At 36.0% G+C, this 12371-nt stretch overlaps 1 protein-coding gene across 18 annotated transcripts in view; it reads right to left on the reverse strand.

The window, feature by feature from the left end:
- The window catches only part of BAZ2B (bromodomain adjacent to zinc finger domain 2B), a 142153-nt gene that overhangs the window by 88259 nt on the left and 41523 nt on the right, over window positions 1-12371 (reverse strand). For 2 of the 18 annotated variants that reach the window (XM_080599981.1, XM_080599989.1), the window contains exon 2: window positions 10617-10655. The exons of 15 other annotated variants lie outside the window; for them this stretch is intronic. The gene's annotated coding sequence lies outside the window, so the exon portion shown is untranslated. Of the gene's footprint in view, window positions 1-10616; window positions 10656-12371 lie in introns of those variants that run through there. One more of the 18 variants, XM_080599984.1, reaches the window with a different exon arrangement.

Consider the following 12371-nt stretch of genomic DNA (forward strand, 5'->3'; position numbering starts at 1 on the left):
GGGGAAAGGAAGGGTAGCAACTTTCTCTTTGTTCTACACCTCCTCCATATTCCGGTCACACACAGTCTATTGCTCATGATTTTGCTTCATTTAAAGTACCATTCCATTCTCATTATTTACTGAACACGCAGACACTTCATCTAGCAATCTGATTTCTAAAACTGTATCTTGGAATTGGAATAAACACAGTGGTTACTGAACTACCACTGAGAAAGAGCCAGCCATATTATATCATTATTAAATATCTCTAAAATAAATAAATAAATAAGAACAGAATTGCTCAAATGCATATAAAAGGCACTCAAAAAAAAAAAAAAAGGCAAACAGGAAACTGCAGTCTATTCTTTACATTACTACGGTGCCCAAAAGCCTTCTTCATGATAGTTCGTTACCCAGAACTAGTCACAAAACTATTCAAAATTCCCCAATTCTAATTCAGTAGCATTTCATAGATTTTCTGCTAAACTTTGACCCCACAAAGCTACATACAGAATAAATTCTGTAAGCACATAAATACCTGAATTAAATTATCTCAGTGTATTTTAATTTTCCTGCGCCAATGCCTTCTCACCTGCTTCCTCCTTTTGCATAGTGTGTATCAAAAGGTCTTATTAAAGATACAGAGTAGCTTGTTCACTACCAAAAGAAACTAAAGCATACATCCTAAGGATCCTGTTGTCCTCCAGTATACTAAACCATGTCATTTCATATTACAGCTGATTCATCTTATGATAAGCACAGTTTTTCATTTTAATATTTTTATGGAATATACTGAAAAATATTAAGAATCATGTCTGCTGAGATTTTACCGAGATTATGTTTATTTCAATGTTCCATATGTTACTATCAGATACTTTAAAAAAGCAGTACAGAGAACAACAGTTAAACTTTTTCTTTTTTTGACATGGTAAGCTTAGTATTAACTGTTATTTAGTTATTTTCAGGAAAAGATCACATAGGTTACAAACATGGCAAAGAAACGCACAGAGAAAGGGGAGGGGAGAGAACACTGCTATTCTCCATTAAAATAACCATTATCGGGTTATTGGAAAACTGAAATATAAAACTACTTTAAAATATAAGGGTGTTTTTTGTAAATTTTAATAGATTGGAATAACTAAAAATACATATTCTTTAATTTATCTATCACCACAGCATCACACACACACACACACACAAAGCCTCTGAGAATACAATATTCATTTTGCTGCAGAAGAACAGACATTGCATAACAATGAGATTTGCTAATGAAATCAGCCATCAACCTGGAATACATATGTATTAAACCAAGACCTCAGTGTCATTTTCTTTTTGCATCGTTTGTTCGTCCTCTCGTTTTTCCTCGACCTTTCACTACCTTGTCCTCCCGGTTTCGCTGCTCAACTACAGCAATACTGTAAAACATTTTGTTACCATTATGGGCAAAACTTTCCATTTTACAAAATTTATTTCTTAACTTATTGCATGGGTTCTCTCAACATTGATTTTTCTTTCAAGGGTGCATTAACAATGAGTGCTAAGGAGACAAAGGAATTTTACTTCTCTGTAGAACTGTTGGAGTATCTAATGAAAATTGGGTGTCACTTGGAACATAAACTATACTTCCACGTCTAGAGTTGTATACCAGTTAATACAAGGAATAACACACATTATTAAAAAATCTTTTCTGTATTGATCTAATGGATAAACATGAACAGAAGTTAGAATTCTGACATGAATAGAGATTCGATTCTTTTGCATCAACATGAAAAATTATCACAAAACGAAGTAAAACAATCCAGCAAAATCAACAGCAGTACATATAAGCATAAACTGTACATATCTGTTATGCAAAACATGTTAGTGCATAAAAACATGAATGGTGAATGCAATTACTTATTCAGTGCTGACCACAAAAAGACTAAAACATTACAAAAGGTATTTTTCTCTATATGTATCTAAATGCTATCATATTTTGGTTTTGTGGGATACAAGCTGCCCTATACTTCATAGGTAAAAAGCAATCTGTTTACACCACTAGCTCCATCATTATCAAGACTGTTTTGAGTTCAACTAAAAACTACTGAAATCAATAATATGCTCCAGTGTTTTTTTTTTCCCACTTCTCTCAGTTGTTGTTTTTTAACTGAAATGCTATAAATAAAATACTGTTCCCATACTGCCACTATAAAGTTAGCTCCAATGTCATATCAACACGCAGTAAAAAAACAAAAACAAAACCAGTTTGCTGCTTTGTTTGGTAGGTAGTTGAAAAAATATGAAAAACAAAATACAAACATTCCAAAACTCTAATTCCATAAAGACAAACAGCCAACTATAGTCATTTTTAGTATACCAAAACTGCTCCTTTGGAATAAATGAAAGTAACTTGTAATTTATTTTCTTGTTTTATCTTGAGAGCATTAAACAAATCATTTTATACATAAGCTGGCCATCAAAACACCAAAAACAAACAAAAATGCACAAGACACCACTAAAAAATTGAGAAGAAATAATGAAGTGTCTGAAAACGGACTTAACCATCCCTGGAGCTAGTCATATCAAATCATCATCATGCATTCCAAGAAGAACAGCTTCAGGACAGCTGACGTAATGAACACGGTAAGTAGCTGAAAACATAGAAGTTTAAGCACTCTACTCTTCACATGGGCTCCAGTTCTTTAAAAGTTAACAAGCATTTATGTCATTGAGAGCTTTGTGAGCAGAAAGAATATAAAACGTAGCATTACTTTTCCTTCCACTTCTCTCACTTCTGAAGATACACAGCTCTACAAGATAAATACTGAAACACAGCATCACAGAATAGTTAGGGTTGGAAAGAACTTGAAAGATAATGTAATTCCGATCCCCCCTTGCCATGGACAGGGACACCTCCCCACTAGACCAGGTTGCCCAAAGCCCCATCCAACCTGGCCTTGAACTCTTCTGGCATGGGACATCCACAGCTTCTCTGGGCAACCTGTCCCAGTGCCTCACTACCCTCAGAGTAAAGAACTTCTTTCTCATGTCTAATCTAAATTTCTTTCAGTTTAAAACCATTCCCCCTAGTCCTATCACTACACTCTTTGATTAAGAATCCCTCCCAAGCTTTCCTGTAGGCCCCCTTTAGGTATTGAAAAGACACTGTAAGGTCTCCCCGGCACCTTCTCTTCTCCAGGCTGAAGAACCCCAACTCTCTCAGCCTGTCTTTGTAGGAGAGGTGCTCCAGCCCCTTGATCATCTTCATGGCCCTCCTCTGGACTCATTCTAAGAATTCTTCTTATATTGCGGGTCCCAGAGCTGAATGCTGTACTCGACGTGTGGCCTCAGAGCTGACAGGTGGGAAAATCAATTCCCTAGTCCTGCCGACCACACTATTCCTGATACAAGCCAGAACGATATTTGCCTTCTTGGCCACCTGAGCATACTGTTGGCTCATATTGAACTATTTTCCACCGATACCCCACGTCCCTTTTCGACTGGCAGCTTTCCAGCCACTCTTCAGTCTGTAGCGTGCATGGGACTGTTGTGCCCCAGGTGCAAAAAAAAAAAAAAAACGGCACTTGGCCTTGTTGAACTTCGTACAGCTGGCCTCGGTCCATCGGTGCAGCCTATCCAGATCCCTCTGCAGAGCCTTCCTACCCTTGAGCATATCAACACTCACTCCTAACTTGGCGCTGTCTGCAAACCGACTGAGGGTGCGCTCAAACTCCTCATCCAGATCATTGGTGTAGACACTGAAGAGAATTGGCCCCAGTACCGAGCCCTGGGGGACACCACTAGCTACCAGCCTCTGACTGGATTTGGCTCCATTCACCATGACTCTTTGGGCCCGGCCACCTAACCATTTTTTAACCCAACGAAGCATACATAAATATATATTAGATATATTTATCATTTATCTAATATAAACTTCCAGGCATATATAGTATGAGGCTGTCTTACTCTCATTTGTGCATGATCATGTTCTAATAAAAAGACGTATGAAGACTATTTTGGATCACACACTACCAAAAGTACTTCAATTTCAATTACAAAGCATCTGTCTTTCTGCAAAAATGCCGAATATGCTCTGTCTCAAAATGACTGGAACTGAATAGATAGAAACACAGTTAACTACAGTGGGCTTATCTTCAGGAGCAAAGGCTGCACAACCTTCAGGGGTTGAAAGAAAGACTTGAATAGAATAACCTTAACCCTTACAAGTGCTAGGTCATTTTCTTCCGTTATGAACAGTGACGGCTTTCTATAATTTTAACAATTGTCCCGTAGGCTAAAGAGTACTGCTGGCAGGTTATAGTTGTGTAATGCCTGCACTTTTAACAGTAACGTACTACCCTATAATACAGGTTCGCTGTCCAATTGAGCATTTCCTCTACAAGATGTTACAGGCTCTCAAGACTATATACTACTTCAACTGAGATCAGTAGATTTATTAGTATCTACCCAGAGCATATGGATGCTAAGATTATAGAGAAGTGTTAAAAACCAATCTTAATCCAAGTGATTGACTGAGAGAACAGATTCTAAGACATCCACATCTATTGTACATATGAAATATATGATTCTGGTATATAACTGTTTACTTTAGACAAATGTGCATGTATCTTAAGTATAGGATATCAAAACCTAACTTTCACTATTTGGCACATTTTTAATTAATTACTCTACAGATAAAGGTGAGCCCTCATTCTGTAGGTACTGACGCAACCCCACACATTTAAGCGAAGCAGATTAGAATATGGACAAAACCATAACAGCAGTATACAGAGAATCAGATGCTGACGACTGCTAAAAATACCTGTTTTTTTTTTTAATCAAAGAAGAAAAACATGAACTCACAAATGAGATGGAATTTATCAACCGTATTTGTCTTCTCTAAACTAACCAGAAACAGCTTCTCCAATACATCTTAAAATTCTGTATTTTACTGAAGAAAATCATAGATACAGACACTACAAACAGAATGTAAAAACTAAAAATGTTGAGTTTACTGTTTCTCTTTGTGGTTTAAAAACATATTACAACGAATTCGCAGTTTGTATATTATTTTAACATTGAGTGCTGTACTAGCAGTTGTATATACACACACACAGATACATGTGCCTTTAATTATTAACACATGTGTAGTTAAAAGCTGTTTTGGGGACTTCAAGGAGAATTGGCATGCAAGCTTCAAACATTACTTAAAATCTTGTAATAAAGCAAGCTTATGGAATATCCCAAATTGTACTGAATTACGACTACTATTTATCTGCTTGTAGTGAATAAAAGTAGAAGACAATTTACTAAAGCACACCAGGAACTCCTGAACACTAGAAGGTCACAGCCTGTGTGCTGAGCCGCTCAGCAAAAACATCTATGATGTTCCAGAGCTGCCATTTTTCTTCCTTGACAAAGACTCCATCTGTCACAGTGCCATTTACAGCCTCAGAGTCAGAATATCAATGATTTCCAACCATTCCGTAAGTCTGTTTTCACCTTGACATCACCTCTGTAATACGTCTAAACCAGATCATATATAACCCCTCTACAAGCTCTAAACTCACGCTTTATTAAACCGATAGCGTTTAAGCTGTGCTCTAATGTACCATTTTTACTTGCTCTGAACTGTACAACAAAATTAAAACTCCAAATTGTCTTTTCTGTTGCTGTACTTGTTTTTTAAATAATTTTTTGAAAAAAAAAATCCTTCAAGTATTAAAAAAATTAAAAAGCAGTTAAAAATCTGATTTTAAAATGTCTGCTTTTATAACATACATAAAATCTAAATTTATTTATTTTTTAAAATAAAACATGCCTAGTAAGATCTTTTTTTTAAACAAGACCACCGTGCAGAATAAACTATCAGTTTCACTGAAATCAACAAAATTACATTTGTCTGTTTCAGTTCTACATCTCTTTAACCTATACACAAACTGGTATTTAAAAAAAAAAAAAAAAAGAATAAAAACCCAGGTTAGAGTTAGGACAAAATAAGGAAAGATAATCTTGCCTTACTCATACAAAAATCAGGTACTCAGACAAAACAGTTTTTTATTTAGTTATTTATACACACTACTCCCACACAAACATTCCTGAAGTATAATATACATTCTACCAGCTGACCTGTCAGAAGACTACTTTAGTGAATGTATTCCTTCATCGCAACTTTTGGAGTCTTCAGGAAATTCAGTTAAATGTTGCTTCTCCAAGAGTTATTTTTAAACCTCCAAGTTCACAACTTGATTTTACAGTGAAACTGGACCACAGGAGTAACATGCACACACAAAATCTCACAGCTAGATGTCCACTACTGCCATACAAACCCTGAATGTATTAAATACAAGGGAGCAAAATATTTGAGCACTAGACAAAACTTGCAAGCATCTTTATAAAAATTTATATCACAATCTCTGTAAAGTGTGTATTATACAAGCTCAACGTTAACTCTTATCCTTTTTCCTCATTGCCTATGCCTTTACCTCTTCCTATCCTATCAGTAATAGCATCAGATACTTCATAAATTGTATTAGTTGTATTTCTCTGCCAATCTACCTGCACTCTGCCCACCATTTACTGTTGTTCAAGCTGCTTTTAATACTCAAAGCATATCCTCAATTTAAGCCAAGAATATTTTTCAAAACCCATATAGAAAAAAATGTCTCTTCATCAGCCAAATATACTACCGCCCTAGAATTTCCCTAGCTAAATCACACTAGGACTCAGGTAGACTGCAGTATAAAGGTGAACCAATTCAGGCATTACCTTTGTGCTTGCCTTGCAAACACTAGGAACATCAGATACTCATGGATACATAGCCAGAATGTTTATTTTATGACTTACGGCTATTCACCTGATGCTCTAATATCACATCTCTCACCCCCCAAAAATTTTGTTCTATTCTACATCTGCCAGCAATATACATTTCAGGTGTTTCTTATCTTATCTACCATTCAACTTCCCCCACTTATCTCATTATCACTAGCTAATCAGTCAGTTTTTCTAGTGGTGGTAAAGTGGGCTGGCAAGCTATACAATACAAGGAGGCAACTGCATGGAACAGACTTAGCTCAAAAACGGAGTGAAGTGCTGCTCTGTGTTTGAGACAAGAATCAAATCTGAATAAGGGCACCACACTGCATCCAAATTTAAGACAGGTTCTAAACCAGGGAACATGAAACCCAACGGAAAACCAGAGGAACACATCTTTGAGACAATGTGCTACAAAGACGCCAATGCAGAAGAGCTAAGGGGGCAGATAAAATAATGTACTTAAATACTGCCAAATCTGGGAGATAGCACTGCACTAAGAAAGTGTACTGGGTTTATGTGGAAAGGTTTTGGTAGCAAGGTGGCTGCAGGAGTGGCCTCTGTGAGAAGAATCCAGAAGTCTCTGACAAGTCCTGACTGGCCCCATGTCAGAAAAGGGCCAGTTCCAGCCATCTCCAAAGGGAGCCACCAATGCTCAGAGCTGAGCCAGCGAGCAATGTTGTCTGCACCTCGTTGAGAGCAAGTTTAAGAAAGGGGAAAAAAAAAAAAAAAAACACTCCAAATTTGTTCTAATTCACCCTCATACTCCTAGCTAACAACTCAAAGACAATATCTACATCCTTATCATGAAAAGAAACTGGGTGGTTTTCAAAAAACCTACCAAGTGCTTACTTCTACCTACTTTAGATAGCATCATTTAGGAATCGTTTAACATCTTCTTCGATCCTTTTTTTTCTTTCACTCCCCCCAAAAAACACCAAAACGTTAGATATCACCCATAATGACCCTTCTACTAACTGCAGCATTCACCATCTCTAATACTTCCATAACGACAATATAAACATAACCCATGAAAATAACTCGTCATCATGATACTGTTCAGATTGAGGACTCTTCTTTCCTTCCCATTTACTCTAAACATTACACTGCCTTCTGTTCAGCAGATTTTTTTTTTACTCTTAAACCACTTGTTTAGTTATAGTCTTTAATTGTTTACCTAAAACTATAAAGAGAATTAATAGTGTTATCCATATCATATCTCAAGTACTGTATCAACATTCTCCATTATTTCTGTTCCTACAAATAAAGTGGAACTGTGAGAATTCTTTTATTTTTTTCCATTCAAAGCTCCAATAAAGTAAGCCATCGTTAGGGATGAAAAGAATTCAACAAGTGGGGACAGAAATTAGTATCCTCAAGAACTTTTAATATGGCCTAAGAGGAAAAACAAGCTTACAATGTACATGGAAATACTACTTGAATTTTTCTCCAATCTTTTCAAGCTCTCCCTCAAGCAACTTATTTCTTGCAATAGTATACACACTGAAGTTCAAAAATACACCATTTCTTTGTTTGAATGTCACTGTTGTTACTGTATTACTTCGTACAAAGAAAGTATATTCTGCAAGCCAAAGAACTGACTGCACTCATAAAAATGTTAGAGATTACTAAAGATACGCTTTTTCTTCTTTACAGATTTTATGTTCTTCATTCTTCACAAAAGGATTAAGTAACTTACAGTTAAGCATAAAAAGACAAGCAGAATAAGCTGGTACACTGAGTTAGTACAAATGATCAGCCTTCAAAATAAGCTTGTTTAGAGAAACAGATCTACATGTGGCTATTATTTCCCTAGCATTTTTAAGGCCTACAGGAAAATTGATCAAAGTAAAAATTCCTCCTCTACTTATCCAATTGCGTCTTTAAAGAAAAAAAGAGAAAAAAAACCTTACTCATGTCAACTTCACCATTTATGGTGCATTCTTCTCATTCTACTACGGCATTTTTTATTATTATTTAGTATTCATCTCAACAGTTTCACAGTGTAATAGAGCTCAGCTGCAGCCATCTAGCAGATCTCATTCCATGGGTGTCCCTCTAAGCAGGGTCTACACTTGTGTGTAACAACTTCCAAATTATTAGGGCCCTAATAACACTTCAATGTTCAAAAAGTCAGAGATAAATTTTCAACTCAAACAATGGTCATGTGTATCTGTACTTTCAATGGGGATGAATCTCCTTCTCAAGGAAAAGTATCATATTCTTTTTTAAAATAAGACAGAAAGCTAGCCATTTCAGAATTTTAAATCCCAAGAAAACAGTAGTTTTAAGAACTAATTAGATCCTACTTCTTCCCCAAACCCAAACATGCAAAACTGGAAGCTTCTTCTAGGAAGTTCCACAGCTTTCTTCAGACACAGGGTAGCTGAGAACATAATAGTCTTTCGTTTGAGATTTGTGGCTTCGAGTTAAGTGCCATCTTCAGTACACCTCAGTAAAGAAGTTCTCATTAACAAAGAAACCACAGGTTTCAGCTTTTTGTGAAGATAAAGCTTTTTCATTACAACTAGCTTACTCTACAAGAGCAGGCAGTATACTACTGTATTGTAGCAAGTTTCATGTCTTTTTTTTCCCACCTTTAATAACACGTTTCTTCCTATTTAACAGATCTACTCTCTCCAAATGAATTTACTGATTCTCTGAAGTCTTCAGATGCTGTATTCTCCTCAATACAGTATCAAGTCACATATAGTGCCTTTAGTATCTTCTTTCTGAAGCATGAAGTACAGAAGGCATGAAACTTGAAGTAGTTTGAAAGCCTGAGCCTTTTAAATTTAATCCTAAAAATTATTTTAATCTGTATTTAAAAATTATTGATTGAGCCTTTTTTTCTTACCTTGTTGTCAGTGCAAATTTAAAAATTATTGATCATAGTTGCCTCTAGGATGGGTGCCTGAAGGTCTCTAATGAAATGTAAGACTCCACAGTACTGTACAACATTGTCTGGGATCTAGTGACATACCTCATCACTGAACATAACTTACAATATTTTTTTTACAATGTTAATTACCTTCTTTTCAATTTTCAGGGTGTATTACCACAGACATGTATGAAGAATTGATGGTTAATTGAGGAGCACCAAAACTATAAACCTAAAAAAACATTTCAAAGCTATACAGATTTCCTTCTCTTATTTTGTATGTCTGACAGTAAGTACAATTAAAGTAAAAAGATGTGCCTAGAAGTTGCACTTCAGCATTGCTAGTTGGGCTTTCTGTCTTTTTATCTATTTTAGTTTTCACCATTACCTTTGCCTAAAGCACAGGACTGGAGTACGGAAACAAAGTGCTTATGTCTAATCATGAAAAAAAAAAAAAGTAAATTGATATGAATGCAAAATTCTTCATTTCCTAAAAGTCCAATAAACTATCTATTGATAAAACAAGATAATTCATACTCGCTATGTTGCAAATTATTATACTAGATCTCTGAGCATTCGAAATAATTTCTTTAGGTTGTTAAAATCGATTTTGGAATGAAAACTCTTAGCAAAATCTCTCAATTCATTTTAAATGTTCTCCACACTGCATAAAGTCAGACATCGAAAATTGCACTCTACCAAATTTATATTTCATTCCTACCTAAAAGTGATCACTTGCTATTAAAGTGCAACCATGCACTGATTAAAGACCTACCCAATGGTTAAGACTGAAGTCACAAACGTAATTACACATGTGAACTAAAAATCTAAAAGACTTGCTGAATCAGGACCCGGATGCAGAATCTGGCACTAAACCACAGAGTATATAACATTTTAACTTTTTTCAGTATGATTTGTGCTTTTCAGAAAATTATCAGAATGCTTACTGCTATGGCATACTTACTGTGATGCGTTCAGTTCTGTGACATTGCTGTTTTGCAAGCTGCAAACAGAAGACAATTAATGATCAACTGAATCATACTTTCATCAAGTAACTTTTACAAGGACAAAGACACATCCAACAGAACATTACAATTTCTCAAAAAAACAGGTCTATAAAATATTTTGAGTACACTGAAAACTCTGTAATTATCTCACATACCCAAATATGAAGCCATTAAAACAAGAATACTTTAAGGCAAATGTTATGTAATCACACTCTTTGGTTAAAATCAGTTGTTTAAGTATGTGCATCGATTTCACCCTTACTAAACTGTGGGTATATTACAATATGTTCCCCTTTGATGTACACAATAAGTCAAAGGAATCTTTCTGTTAAAATGCAAATAGAATTCCATCCTCACTGAAATCAATGGGCCTTTTCAATTTCATTTATACAGACACTTATTTCATTCCGTTACTGACGCTCTTTCGCACAAGCATTTCAAATTCTATTCATGCAATGAGAATTCAGAAGCATCTCCATTTAAACACAAAACCAATACATGTCACTGAAAAATTAAAACTAAAAATAGTTTTTCAGCACTTGGATTGCCTTCTTCCCTGAATTTTTTTCCCATGTAAACACACAGCTGATATTTTTTCTATTTGCTATACAGCGTGTAACAGATGCAATCTGTGGAATACAAACATTTGAGGAGAACACTACTTGCCACACCAGCAAGAATCTGACATTGCCTTGGTTTTCCAATACACCCCACACCAACACCCCCCCCCGGAAGACCTACTGGAAGAACCAGTGAAATTTTGCAAGTACAGCTTTTAAAAATATCTTCTCTAGAATTAAACATATACTGAATACAAAGCTTGTGGATATTTTCTTCAGATACACTGATAGACAAATTTAGTTGACCAAATATGTATAATTTCCCACATATTAAAAAAAGCTACAGTCAAATGTTTTGTTTTTTTTCTTTTCCTTTTTAGGCATCAAAGCCTTTCTTCTCTTAAGAAAAAAATACATAAAAATAGACCTCCTTACTCTTTTTTCTACAGCATCCCACTGACAGGAGCATAAAGCTGGCCTATCTCACAACGACACAAAGTCAAGAAAATATACTAATATACATACACAAAACTTCAGCCATCTACATCAGCAAGAACTTCTCTCAGGCAGTTACAAAAAACTAGGTAATCATTTAAATCTAGTAGTCAATTATATCAACAGCTGCATTTTTTTTGATTTTCATTTGTAATTACAAGTCGTAAGCATGTGGGCATTGATACCAATTGCTTATTTCATTCAGAAAGGAGGAAAAGAGTCTTATTTTTTCTTTTAAGTTCGAAACATGTTATTTCTGTTAGAAGTTGAAGCCCAAGTACTTTCTGTCTGTTATAATTTTGCACGTGTGTTAGCATTGGGTTTACACTGAAACATTTTTGAAGCAGAAGGCTGCAGGCCTCTCTGAGAAGAGTCCAGAAGCTGCCCCATGTCAGAAAAGGGCCAGTTCCAGCCGGCTCCAAAGGGAGCCACCAATGCCCAGAGCAGAGCCAGCGAGCAACATTGTCTGCACCTCTGTGAGAGCAAATTTAAGAAAGGGAAAAAAAAAAAAAAAAACATTAAAAAAAACTGCACAACGGCAGCTGGGAGAGCGAGGAGTGAGAAGCAGCCCTACAACCACCAAGGTCAGTGCAGCAGGAGGGCAGGAGGTGCTCCAGGCTCACAGCAGCAGTTCCCCTGCGGCCTGTGGAGAGGCCC

Source organism: Anser brachyrhynchus, assembly GCF_964034855.1.
Source record: "Anser brachyrhynchus genome assembly, chromosome: 7".
NCBI lineage: Eukaryota > Metazoa > Chordata > Aves > Anseriformes > Anatidae > Anser > Anser brachyrhynchus.